Source organism: Monodon monoceros, unplaced genomic scaffold (assembly GCF_005190385.1).
Source record: "Monodon monoceros isolate NGI ecotype Baffin Bay Population unplaced genomic scaffold, NGI_Narwhal_1 Super_Scaffold_8, whole genome shotgun sequence".
Lineage (NCBI taxonomy): Eukaryota > Metazoa > Chordata > Mammalia > Artiodactyla > Monodontidae > Monodon > Monodon monoceros.
In genome coordinates, this window is record NW_021703785.1 from 28,201,319 (window position 1) to 28,215,269 (window position 13,951).

Consider the following 13,951-nt stretch of genomic DNA (forward strand, 5'->3'; position numbering starts at 1 on the left):
AACTAAAAGGAAATTTTAAATTTATCTATCCTATCAATATTTTGGTGTTTTATATATATATTTAATAAATAAAATGCACATATAAATATATTGAAATATACTTTCTATTTTATAAATATTTTAATATACTTGAATATATAAATATGCTTAAGCTAAAATGAAATACATGTACATATGTTTACATCTATGTAGTACATATATACATGTATATACTACATATTTATAAATACTTTGGTAAGATTTCACTAGAAGATATAAAGAAGCAATCAGACACGTGAATCTAAATGTTGACTCACTATGAATGGGATAACTACAAAGACAGACTGATGCAGGTGTGTTATATTGGTGACTCAAATATAATGAATAAAATTCCAAACATAAGAAAGGTTAAATTTCCCTTGGTTTAAACCTTTGCTATATTTCCGGAAAATTCTTAGAACTAGACAACGGTCACTTAGTGTCTGAGGTAGCTACTCTCTGGAGATGGCCCTCAATGCTCTTCTCCTCCCTGTATGTGCAAGCTGCTTCTCACAAAAGGCAGAGTTTCTTTGTCCTCACCTTAAGTCTGGACGGGTCTTTCCCAATAGAAAGCAGCCCAAGTGCTGTTCTGGGACTTCTAAGCCCAAACCTGAAAAGCAATAGCAGCTTTCACTTACTGCCTTTTGGAACCCAGTTACTATGTTATGAGAGCCCAAGCCATGTGAAGAGGCCACATGAAGGAGGTCTGAGGTGCTCCAACTGACAGCTCCAGATCAACTCCCACCCATGGACCAGCAGTGTGAGTGAGCCATCTTGGAGGTTCAAGCTCAGGTGAGCCCAGCTGACTGAAGCAAGAGTCAACATCACCTGGAACAGAACTACCTGGATGAGGCAGTCATCCATAGGATCTTAGGAAATAATAAACTTCTATTGTTTTAAGCCTCTAAGTTTTGGGTTGTTTACTATACAGCAGTAGGTAACTAAAACAGCATTTATATATAAAGCTGAATGAGATTCTAGGCTTAGGTTGCTATGAATAGATTTTTCATCTATTTGAAAATCTAGTGGGACATTTGAAAATGCTGCAGGAAAGAGAATGGTTCTTTATTATGAGGGACTGTCCTGTATAATGCAGGATGTTCATTATCCCTAGCCTCTGCCCGAAATGTCAGTAGTGTCCTGGTTATTATGACAACCAAAGACACTTCTACAAATTTTCAAAATGCTCTCTAGATGCTGACTCTGCTAAGAACTAACTAAAATAATTATTTGTATAGTGACTACATGATAGATACTGGAAAAGGTAGAAATGAAATACAATCCATGCCTTCAAGAGAGTCACAGTTCAACTGACAAGAAATGAATGAAATAACACAAAATGATAAACATTATGATGGAGTTGTTTTCCTGGCACTGTGGTAGTACAGAGACCTGGTAGCTAAATCAGCCTTAGGAAGGGTCAGGGTAAGTTTCCTGAAGGAGTTAATTATTGAGCCGAGTTTTGAAGTGCAGCCAGGTAGAGAAGAGGGAGAATAGAAACTCAAGCAGAGGAAACAGCTTGTGCAAAGCACAGCGTGGGGCACTAGCAGTCATAAAGGTAGTAAGATGGGCTGGGCCCTGATGGTGGTGTATTTTTTATGTCCTGCTAAAGAGTCCATTTAAACCCGAAGGCGATTTTGTAATTCTATCCAGAGATAATGTCACATGTTCACCACACCACTAATCCCAGCCTCCCTCACAGTTAGCTTGTGGCCCTGTGACTTGTTCTCAGCAAAGAATGTGGGTGGAATGGATGTAAGCCACTTCCAGGGCTGGCCCTTGATAGCAGCCCCTACGATCTTCCAATTCATTCTTTTCCTGCCTTGTGCTGGAGGCTACATGGTCCAGATGGCAAAGCTCCAAGATGAAAGAGGGCTATCTGACTTGTATCAAGTGTGTGAGGAGTAAGCTTTTACTGTCCTAATCCATCAAGTTTTGGGGAGTATCGATCAGAATTCTGTCAGAAAACAAATCACCCCATATGGTTCAAATGAAGAGACTTTAATGAAGGAAATCCTTTCAGAGGTGTGGGCAGGGTCAGGGAAGAAACACGGGAGGCAGGAAGCTGTTTCATTCCTAGAACTGAAGGGGCAGAGAGGAAAAGAGTTATCAGAGCCCTGGGAGCTGGCGCCAAGGAGGAGGAGCCCAGCAGGAACTCTAGTCATGACGCGATACAGCCACTGCCAGAAGAAGGGGGAGAGCCCGGGGAAAAAACTATCCTGGTCTCCACTTCTCCTGTGCTTCAGTCTCCTGAGAGGGTATCCCCACTGGCCAAGCCCAATCAGAATGCAGCCTCAAGGGAGCCCAGGTCCTAGCCTCCAGGCGCAAAAGCAGGTCAGTGAAGGGAGGAGAATGGCTCTGGGGGTAGAAAGAACAAGCAGTTCACGAGGTTTGCCTGTTGGGGCAGCTAGCTTTAATTACTCTAATACAAAATCACTGACGGATTTTCAGCAGATTTTAAAAATGTTTCATTAAAAAATAATTTACATTCCATAAAATTCCACCTTTTAAAGTATAAAATTCAATAGTTTTTAGTATATTCAAAGTTGTGCAATCATCTATACTATCTAATTCTAGAACAATTTCATCACATTCCCCTCCCCCCAAAAAAAATCCCATACCCACCAGCAGTCCCTCTCCATCCCCCACTTCCCCAGCCACTGGCAAACACAAATCTACTTTCTGTTTCAATGGTTTTGCATATTCTGAATGCTACACATAAATGGAACCACACAATACGTGGCCTTTTTTGTCTGGCTTCTTTCGTTTAGCATAGTATTTTCAAGGTTCATCCATGTGGTAGCATGTATTCCTTTCTATTGCTGGATAATATTTCATTGCATATGATACAATTTTCAAAGATGACAGCTGTGTAGAGAATAGGTCGGGGTAAGCCAAAAATCAATGGCAGAGGAATGTGTATAAGTTGGGGAGTGATCCCACTCTCTAAAAACATTCTCTCAAATTATCTTCAGAGCCAGAAACAGAGAAGGTAAACAGCACTTTTCATCTCCCATCCTGAAACAGCCTTCTTTCCCTGGATTCCATTTCAATGAATGACACCACTGTCCACACAGAATTTGGGAGCGACATTAGGATCCTCCATTTCCCTCGCCCTTCACGTTAGATCACTTTTTTCCTATGGGTCTTACGTCTTGAATGATCCTCTCCCCTCCGTGCTGACTGCCTTAGTTGAGGCCCTCAGCGGGTCATGCTGAACTACAACAACTGCCTAACTAATATCCTTTGTTCCTGGTGCCCAGCTACATCTATCACCAGGAGGAGCAACCATGACAGAAGATAGATGAACGATGAATGGGGGAGGTGCAGTGCCTTATCTCACTGTTGAGTTAGGAAGCAGAAATACATAGGTGTTTATAGCTTGGCCCCTTCCTCTTTTCATCCAATTGGGAGTTAGGTGCCTTCAGGGAGCACGTGCTCTCTTCCCAACAGCATAATGAGGACTGCCCTGCCAGTTTTAAAGGGAGTGTGTGGCTAAAACTGTTAACATCTGGGGTTCAGAGAACAGAGCTTCTTTGGCTTTACGTTGAGGCCTGTCCTCTCACTTAGCCATTATTAAAATAAAGATAAATTTTTGCTTCCATTTGCTACAAACCTTTTTTACAGCTTTTTTTTCAGAACTTGAGAGAAAGGACTGCAGCAAATACTATGTTTACTGTTTTGCAGTAGCCGAATGTAAGGGGAATTGTGATCAATTATGCAACTTTTATTAATAAAAAGGAAAAGAACAGTAAAACCTGTTTCTATGAGTACTTAATTGTAAAATCAGATTTGGAACATGGCATGATGTCATGAATAATGTCATCAATATTTCAAGCAAATACAAGGACACATTTTATGTCTTCTAATCATAGTAATTGTCTTGGTTTAAGTTTCCCAGGAAACCAGCTCTGAAATAAAAGCTTGCATGCAGAAGTTTATTATGGAGTACACTAAGAAACAAAACCTGTAAAGAAATGAGGGAAGCAGGATTAGGTAAAGGGAGAAGTTGAACAGAGATCAGTTAAAAAGAGATGCTTCAGCCAAACCTACAAAGAACTCTAAAGTTGAGATGCCCTTAGCGTTGTACCCAAATTAAGGCAATTGGGCTAGACCCTGGTACCACCACAATGTTAAGTCATTTGATGCAAACTGCACCTCAGGGAGGGGACATAACATAACCATGGTCCAGGCAGCAACCCTCCGCTGACTTCTGAGCCCAATTCTCAGAGAAGAGCGCAGCTGTGAGTTGTCAGCCGCCAACACTTCTGACTACTGGGAAATAAATGACTCAATCCCGAAGGGGCAATGAATCTGGGCAAGAACCTTATAGTATCTAAGACAGTCCACCTGCAGCATTGCTCAGATTCACTTGCTTCTCTAGAGAGTTCACCCCATATCCAGGATTCTGGATAGTCTTTTTTTTTTTTTTTTTCCTGTGGAAACCTAAAACTGGAAGATAAGTGGGGTGAGCCACAGCCCTTGTTACTGCTGGTCTCAATGCTACAACTGAAATTCATAATGACCCTCCTCCACATCTGTCCTAGACTGTCTTAACTTCAGCTAGAATCTCTGCTAGTCTAGGTGGACCACCTGGTAGGACCACCCACATACTCATCCCTGAGGTCCTAGTCACCATGCCCTTCTTGGGCCATGGGGACTGTACTTGCTCATTTAACATCAAAACTTTGTTAGGAGTACCAAGAGACACACCCATGGCTCACCTATACATACTCTTCCCTGCTCCCATGTGTAACAGCAGCCCTATCTGTTCCCGATGATAGGGGTCAGTTACTCCTGCCAGCATAGGGACTCCTTTCTTGGTCTGCTAGTCTCCTGGACCAAGGAGCCTGAAATGACTAAGAGCAACCCAAGTCCAACGGGACTCTTACTGGGCCTTCTCGTGGAAGTATTACATCTTTGGGAACCAGAAGCTCTAGAGTTACAGAGCCCAAGCAGGACAGAAAGCATATATTCTCTAATGGGTTACTGGGAGTAGGCCCACTACTGCTTCTGCTCTGGGTTCCTGAACTCATAGATTCTATCTACTGGGGACACAGCACCATGCAATAGCTGTTAAAGTACATTAGGTGCAGCTTATGCCCCAACTTCACCTTCGAAAGACCACACCATCATTCTATTGATATTAACAGCAGGTTCTGGGTGGCATTTTATATGATAGGATAAGTGGATCCAATGGATAGTGTATTGGTTTCCTTTTGCTGCTGTAACAAATGTACTGGGTTAAAACAAACCAAATTTATTATCTTATACTTTTGGTGGACAGAAGTCCTAAAAATCAAGGTGTCAGCTGGGCTCTATTTCTTCTTGAGGCTCTGCGGAAGGATTTGTTTCCTTTCCTTTTCCAGCTTCTAGAGGTCATATGCATTTCTTGGCTCACAGCCCTCCTTCCACCATCAAAGCCAGCAGCATAGCATCTTCAAATTTCTTTTTCTCTCTCTTCTCTGCTTTTGCCATCACCTCTTCTCTGACTCTGCTTCCACTGACACATTTCCTTCTCTCACTGGGACTCTCTTGCTTCCCCCTTATAAGAACTCTTGTGATTCTATTAGTCCCACCTGGATAATCCAGAATGCTCTTCTCATCTGAAGATCCTTAATTTAATCACATCTGCAATACCCCTTTGTACTGTAACGTATTCACAGGTTTTGAGGATTATAAGGTGGACAATTTTGGAGGTGCATCATTATTCAGTCTAACACAGACATATACCATTTACTACAAAGTGGGCACCTTGGTGTGAGACAATCTTTTCAGGATCCCATATCTGTGAAACAGAACTCTGCAAGCCTTCAGATAATGGCACTGGCCAGTGTGGGCAGGGAGCGTAAATCCATACCAAAATATGCATCAGTCCCAGGCAAGTTGAATCACTGACCCTTCCAGGGTAGAATGTAATCAACTATCCAGCAAGTGGCTGGTTGGTTTCCTTGAAATATTGTGCTTAATCTTGCTGGCAGATTGCACATTCTGCAGCAGCTAGACCAGCATTGTTAAGGGAGAGCCCTCCCTGTAAGTTCCATGCGTAACCTCCATCCTTGCCACCACACATAGCCTCCATCTCTGCACCATGGCTATTCTACCCATTAGCCTTACATATTCTTACTTCAGGCCACTTCTCCTTATATGCAAAATGGATGACTATGTGCAATGCATGAAGTCTGAACCACTGGGAGGGTTTTGCCTCATCATTATCTATCAGATCATAGTATAGCAGCAGTTCATGTCAACTTGCACTTACTTACCAAGTCATCTTATGCTTGAACCAAGCTCAGCCTTTTTCCTCTTCTACATCAATCATAAGGGACCCCTCGGTCCCATGCAGCCATATGTCTGAGCTTAGAGGCAGGTACCAGTGCAATAATGGTTGATGACATCTGGCCACACACTCATGCAGCTTACTTGTTCTCTGGCCCTGTTCATGCCCAGTCCTGGGTATATCACCTCCATCTTACCATAGGTTTTTGCTGGGCCCACTGGACCTTATAAGTTGGTGGATCTGACAAAACCTAGCTCCTGTTGGGCAGTTCTAGCCACCTGACATCTCACGGCGAGGTGCTCTGTCATTATCCTGGCTCAAATAGGGTGCCAGGAGCTATTTTTCAATAGTTTATGATTTTTTATTCTAAAGATCACATATGTGGCCTTGCTCCAGAACCCTTGGATTTCTCTTTGTGATTTTCCCATTGAAACTTTCCATTCATTCCACAGCATCTTTCCCCACCACTAATACATTAATATCGTACACTCTGTCATGCTGTATGTTCCAAGTGCTTGCCCCACACTTAAGAGATGATGCAGAACCCTTTTCTGCTCTGGGCACCACTTAAAACTGGCAGCCATATGTGTCATTCAGGAAATGTGTCATTAAATATTCTCAAGTAAACATTTTACCTGCAGAACTCAGAGAAGCCTAGCAGGTGTTGTCCCTCCCTTGTGTAGCAAGAGCAAGATGTGATAACCTACCCTTTACTTTGTAGGAGGTATCTGGCATGCCTCAGACCACCGGACCCCTAACTCAGCATTTCATTGTCTTTCTACAGTGTCATATTACCACAAACTTAGTGGCTTAAATGGCACACATTATTATCACGGCTTAGCTCTGTCCTCTGCAAGGCTGTAATCAAGGTGTCAGCTAGGGCTACAGTTTCATCTAAGACTCAGCTGGGAAAGGAACCACTCCCACATTCAGTTTTTGGCAGAATTAGGCTCCTTATAGGCTGCTGGACTGAAAGACTCAGTCCTTGCTGGCTGTTGGCCAGAGTCTACCATCAGCCCCCTGCCATGTGGACCTCTCCATACAGTGGCTCACAACATGGTAGCTTGAGTCTTCAAAGTCAGCAAAAAAGAGAGGGTCTCAGCAAGATGGGAGTTGTAATATTATGTAACTTAGTCACACACATGTAATCATGTACATCCTGTCACTGTACCATATTCTATTGGTTGAAAGGAATTTTCAGGTCCTACACACACACAAGGGGAGAGATTTATACAAGGGCAGGGATATTAGGAGACAGAGATCATGGGATCACCTTAGAAACTGTCCACCACAGATGGGGTCCTCATTGCCACCCAACCAGCGGATGATCCACCTCCGAAATCCCATTTTAGAGTCTGCTTCTTCGGACCACTATCCATACCAACTGACAGGTCAGGCTTCCTAGGAAACAGACTCAGAGATGGAGACTTGTGTGAAGAAAGTTTATCAATAAGTCCTTTCAACAATACTGCCTATGAATGAGTGAGGAAAGCAGGTGAGAAAGAGAAATTGATGCAATGCAGTTGGAACAAAGGTCTTAGCTAATGCAGAGTTCTGAGCTAGCATGGCTCCTCAGAGTCATCCTGAAGTATGGTCAGAAGGCCAGGTCTTTGTACACCACATTGAGCAATTAATGGATGCGGGATCCCCCTGGGGAGGGGCTGGAACCTTGGAATCTTGGACAGCTCTCTAAGGTCAAGAGGTCAAGAGTAACTTATGAGAAGGGGCTTAGCTGTGATCAGCTAGCAAGTCAATACTTCCAGCAGCTGGGTGGAATAAGTGCCTCAGACCTGGAGGATACCTGAGAGGCACACCTGTAGAAATCTTTTATAAACGCAAAAGGAATGACATAAAATACAATTCAGTGAACTTTTTGATGTTTGACTTGAAAAGCAAGGAAGGGTTCCCCCCGCCACCATAAAAATAAGTTTGAAACTTTGTTCAATGGTTCCACAATGCCAAGGATGATGTCAGTGATGTCCTTGGCATTTATCTCATACCTCTCATCTCATGGCTACAAACATCAGCCATTCTGACCACCTTTGAGGTGGAAAGAGAGAAAGACAAGAGAGCAGTACCAGAAGATTTCCCTTCATCCTGCTGGCCTGAATTGTGTCCCAAAGCCAACCTAAGATGTAGGAGTCTCACAGAGAGAATACTTCATTATTTCCTGTCTCTAGAGCAGAGGCAGGCATGGACGAAGGGGATTGGGAATGGGTGCAGTGAGTCAGTCAATACTGTTTTCAAAGTAGGTTTCTGTTTTGCTAATTGAGGTCAGATCTACAAGCTTTAAAGACCAAATGAAAGATGATGACATGCCATCATTTGGCTGAGGAGCCAATTTAGGTCTATTATGTGGATGGGAGACTATCTGCCTCACTCCAAGTCCAATCAGGAAAACAAACACGTGCATGCGAGGTCTTTAAGAGAGGGGACTGAATACGGGGAACTAACTGCAAGGGTACTGAAGGAGCTGAAAAGCCAAAGAAGGGACAGAGACATCTCAAGGATTAATATCAGCAGGAAGCTACTCTTAATCCCTAGGGTTGGAGATCCCAAAGGAGGAGATACTCTTACAAGATTCCAGGATCTGGGGCTGCCCAGTGAGAACAGTTTCTGCAACAGCGGGTACCTGGCTGGAGCTGGATCATGGAAGGAGAAGCTGTCCAGGAGAAGCTGGAATCACAGAGGAGATGCTGCCCAAAATAGAGCAGGGAGGGTGGGGGATGGGAGAGGCACAGTTTCTCCTCCTTCCGACTTTCCTATCACCCATCTCATTGCACAGGCTAGCTGGCAACAGAGCCTGGAAAATGAAGTTTGCGGGGCTCATTCCCTTGTTGTACAGAGCAGGACAGGGAAACGGAAAGGAATGGACTCAAGAGCAAACAAGCAAATTACTGGCACGCCATCCCACATGCATGTGGAGATGGACTTTAGGAGTACCTGCAGGGAAGCCACAGCTTTTCTCAGGAAGCAGTGTTGTCTTTGCTCCACCACATAAATAATATAGTTCCCAACATCTGACATCATACAGATAAGATTATTCGATCTGAACTAAGAAAATAGCGTTACTCACCACAAATTAATTTAGGAAAAGCGTGAACTATTTTTCATGAAATACATGTTCTAAAAACTTTTTAAACAGCTTCTGGCCCAGTCTGAGGACAAACCTGACATGATAGGCTCAAGAGGGAGGGGATATGGCGATATATGTATCCATATAGCTTTGTTGTACAGCAGGAACTAATGCAACATTGTAAAGCAATTATACTCCAATAAAGATATAAAAAAAAACCTGACATGATAAGGAAGGAGCAAAATATTTTTAAGAGAATGATTTATGAAGAACTAGTGAATCAATTCCTTTTTACTTTCAAAATATAAAAGTAAAAATACTGATCAAAACAGGAAGTTTAACTAGGTGGGACTAAGATTTTGATGTTAATTACAGATAAATTAACAGAGAATGTGAGCCATGGATGATTTATAATATTTGACCCTAGAAGTGTACCAGTGTCACCAGCCACTTGAGAAGAAACTATAATGTTTTGACTATTACGTGTCAAAAATTTAGCCATCAGTTAAAATTCCAAAAACTCACTGAATTTATGAAAGTAAGCAATATGTTCTGTTGAAGTAACAAATCATCCAAGGGTATTTTAGGGAAATGAATAGTCTTAAGATTCTATTCTTCTTGTCATATCAAGATATAGTAAATCTGTATTTGTGGAGAGAACACTGTAAAAAAACAAACTTCTAAATCCAAGTGTATAAAACTCAAACTGTATAACTATTTTGTTACTTCTTCTAGCATAAGATTGGGACACACCTCAAATAAAGCACCACACATAATAATAATAATTATTGCCTGCCAGAAAGTGTGCTAAGCAAGTGTTTCATATTATTTAACTTAATTCTCAAAGAATCTAATGAAGTAGGTGCTATTATTACCTTCATTTTACTGATGAGAAAACTTAGCCTGAGGGAGGCTAAATGTCTTTAAAATAAGAGCATGCCTAGTATAATCAGTTTAGAGCCATTTAGATATATCCTGATAGCTGGATTAGCCAAGAACCCTATTAAAAATAATATATTTCAAGGAAACTTAGACATTGTAAAATTGCTATTCTATATAAAAATTTCAATAGTCCTTTAGGGTTTGAGGAAATATGATTTAATTATTAAACTATTTAACCTTAGTAATAAAGACCAACCTAATAACGTATAAACTATATTGAAGTTTTCAAGATTAAAAGTCTGTGGTTCTTACACTTCTCTCTTTCAGAGTTATACTTTTTTTTTTTTTAACATCTTTATTGGGGTATAATTGCTTTACAATGGTGTGTTAGTTCCTGCTTTATAACAAAGTGAATCAGTTATACATATACATATGTTCCCATATCTCTTCCCTCTTGCATCTCCCTCCCTCCCAACCTCCCTATCCCACCCCTCCAGGCGGTCGCAAAGCACCCAGAGTTATACTTTATATGACTTTCTGTATCAGTTGTGAAAGCTTCTTCTGGGCTAAAACACATCACAACAATGAGATTTTTAAAACTGTGATTTGCATTCAAGTATATGTTATTGAATTTACATACTTCAAAGAATATTCTCATTAACAGATATTTTAGAATAATTTTTCAGGGAGAAAAATTTAACTCAGGGCCCCTAGAATCTGAAATTTTTATTTGTAGGAAAATTTGCACATAAAATTTGTATCTTTTAAAACTAATATGAATAAAGAGGAAAAATCATTAACTCTTCATGCCTACAAATTACTGACTCTTCCAAGGCTCTGGAAATAGTTGTTTAAAGGAAGAGGTCAAGGTATCTAGGTGATCCTATATGTAATTTTTGTTTAAAAGAATTTAAATTGCCATGTTTACATTTTCTGTTCAGTTTGCAGTATTAAATATATTTCATTTTAAAGTGCAATACATCACATTTGTCAAGACAGCAGAACCCTGTGGTCCTTAGAAAGCGGCTACTGAAGAGTGAAGCTGGAGCATTTTTTTCCTTCCAAATTGTTCTCAGCGACCAAGCTTGTTTTAAGATGCTCCCGGCCACCAATTTTGTTTTTTACATGCATTATTGTACAAATCCGGGAAACAAACTCAGACTCTTGACTTTGATCACATTTTCAGCAGTCTTGATGTTTCTGATAATGTACATGCTTCCTGTGTTTGTAGTCTTGTGTAGCATTAGTACAATATTAACCTTTTAAATGAAACTAACAATATCAATCATTGTCCTCTTAGAAACACTTTATGGTTTCTGCTACACCAGTGCTGATGGCTTCCTTTAAAAAAAAAAACTACTTAAAGATAGAGTAGAAAAAATGTAAATCTGATAAGAGTTCAGAAAACTGTAGTCCCAGGTTTGCAATTTCAAGTGGAGAAGAGCGGCAAAATCTGTGATCATAGGGATAAAAGATGAAGCCATGGTCTTATATGGTCATAGATAAGAGAGATGCTTTTGAGAAACGAGCATGATATCAACCACAAAGACTAAAAAATAGTATGCATGTGTTTCACTAATAAAATGGGCAAAGTCAGGATTTGCCGTAGTTCAATGTTATTATTTGAGGGTGACTGTGTCCTCAACTCCTGTCTAGCCAATTCTGACACCCAACCCGCCCAATGCTCCCGCCACTCTCCTCCACGCCAACTGCCCTCCCTCCCAACACGAACGCGCACACACACCCAGCCCGGCCAGAAGATAAAGCTAAGATGGCAGCGCGGAAAGTACTGGAGCCGCGCTCAGTGTGGCCGGAAAAACAAAAGCAAAGGCCTCTATATATTTCTTCATTCTGCACATCTCTCTGAATAATAAGAGCCCCCTGGCCCCCTGCCCAACACAAGGCATTCTGCAGTAGTGCGCGCAGTATTGGCGGCAGGGGACGCTTGCTTTTGCACATTTCGAGAAATCCACTTCTCCCGTTTGCAGCGGTGGTTCAGGTGACCCTCGCGACTTGCCTTGGGGACCACCCTCCCCTTCAAGTCGCCTGGACAGTGGAATCAAGGGTGAGTCCAAGTGCCCTCTCCTTCCCGGCTTGCGCCCCATGCCCTGCCACCCCACGGAGCCTTCCAAGGTGCCCAGCTGCCAAAGCAGAGGAGTAGCAGTCGCAGTGACCCGGGAGCGCACAGTGCGGAAGCAGGAAGAGGATGAGGAGGAGAAAAAACGCTGCATTGGCTACAATTTAGAGTAAAGCGGCCGCTACCGCTGCCGTGGAAGGAAACGCCGCCAACCGCAAGAGAAACGCCACCCTCGGATACCTAAGTGAGCATGTGTGCGACTCTGCGCACGCCTAGTTGCGCCCCTCAATGACAACGGGTTTCTTAGAAATTTATCCACCTACCGGGTTTTGTGTGTACCCAGAAGGCTCGGGAAGGGGCCTGTCTGGGACTGAAGGGTATCGAAAGGACCAAAGGGGAATTCAGGACTGGGTAAGGGGGGACTTGGGGAGACAAGTGCTCCAGGTCAGTGTCCACTAGAAACTCTAAACGGGCAATGACTGCACATGCCACCACCTAAGCCTGAGCTGGAAATGTTTCTCTGTGCCGGCAACATTTATTCATTGACATATTCATTCATTCAACCAGTATCTACTTCCCTCCTGCTTAGGGCAAGAGCCTGTGCTAGGAGTTGGCAACGTGATGGGGGAACAGACACAAGCATCATTCCAGTCCTCATGTTTTGCTTTGTGTGTAACCATCTGTGAAAAGCCGTGTGACAAGGTGGCTGTCCTAGACGCTTGAAGCCCTCCCACAGTCCACAGTCCACAGAAGTATTATTTTGACCATTTTTCAGAGGATGAAACTTGCCCAAAGACATACAAGTATCAGAGTCAGGATCCAAACCCCTCCTCCTTTTGGGGGCCTCTCTGGCTCCTGCAACAGCTACAGCCCTTAGAGCTGCTAAGAGTTCGGGCCTTTAACTCCACCAGCCTTTAGCGGCCTCCATACCTGTGTATTGGCTCTCCTCCCAGAGTTGGGGGCGGGGGGAGGGGGAGCGGGGGCGGGGCGGTTTCTCTTCGACACAGGTGTGTAACTGTGCTGAAGCATGAGGATAGGAATTTCGCCCAACAAATACTTACTGGCTATCTACCATACAGGAGGTTCTAGACAGGGGCTGAGGTAGACACCAAGATAAACAACAAGCTCTGAAGGAGCTTATAAGATAGTTGGGGAAACAAGTTTCCTTGTCTTTAAAAAAGACAACTTTTTAAAATAAAAATGACATCCATTTATTATTCAGAGCCCCAGATAAATGCACTCCTTCAGCACTCTCTCCCCGCAAAAACTAGAATTAGTTTAATTTACTTCCCCACTCCTTGTTTGTACTTCTCTAAACAGTAAACAGGGCTTGATTTTTTTTTCCCCTAAAGCAGGACATTTAAAGAGGCTTAAGAGCCAGTAAGTATATAAAGGATATAGCACTGGGATGATAGGACTTAAAAATGATTTTGCCAGGACTATTGGGCAAACTCTTCAAATTCAGAATCAAAAGGATAAAACTTAATAGGAATCAGGGTGCACTGGCGCATACATTTCTACGGCATTTACTTAGAAGGAGCTGGTAGAATAGCTTGGAACAGGGGACTCAGCAAATATTACATTCTTATGCTATGCACAGTGATAAGATCTTTGATAG

The 13,951-nt window shown here is 42.4% G+C and overlaps 1 long non-coding RNA gene across 1 annotated transcript in view; it reads right to left on the reverse strand.

The window, feature by feature from the left end:
- Positions 1-13,951, reverse strand: part of LOC114887996 — a 65,397-nt gene that overhangs the window by 50,710 nt on the left and 736 nt on the right. The gene's annotated exons all lie outside the window — the stretch shown is intronic.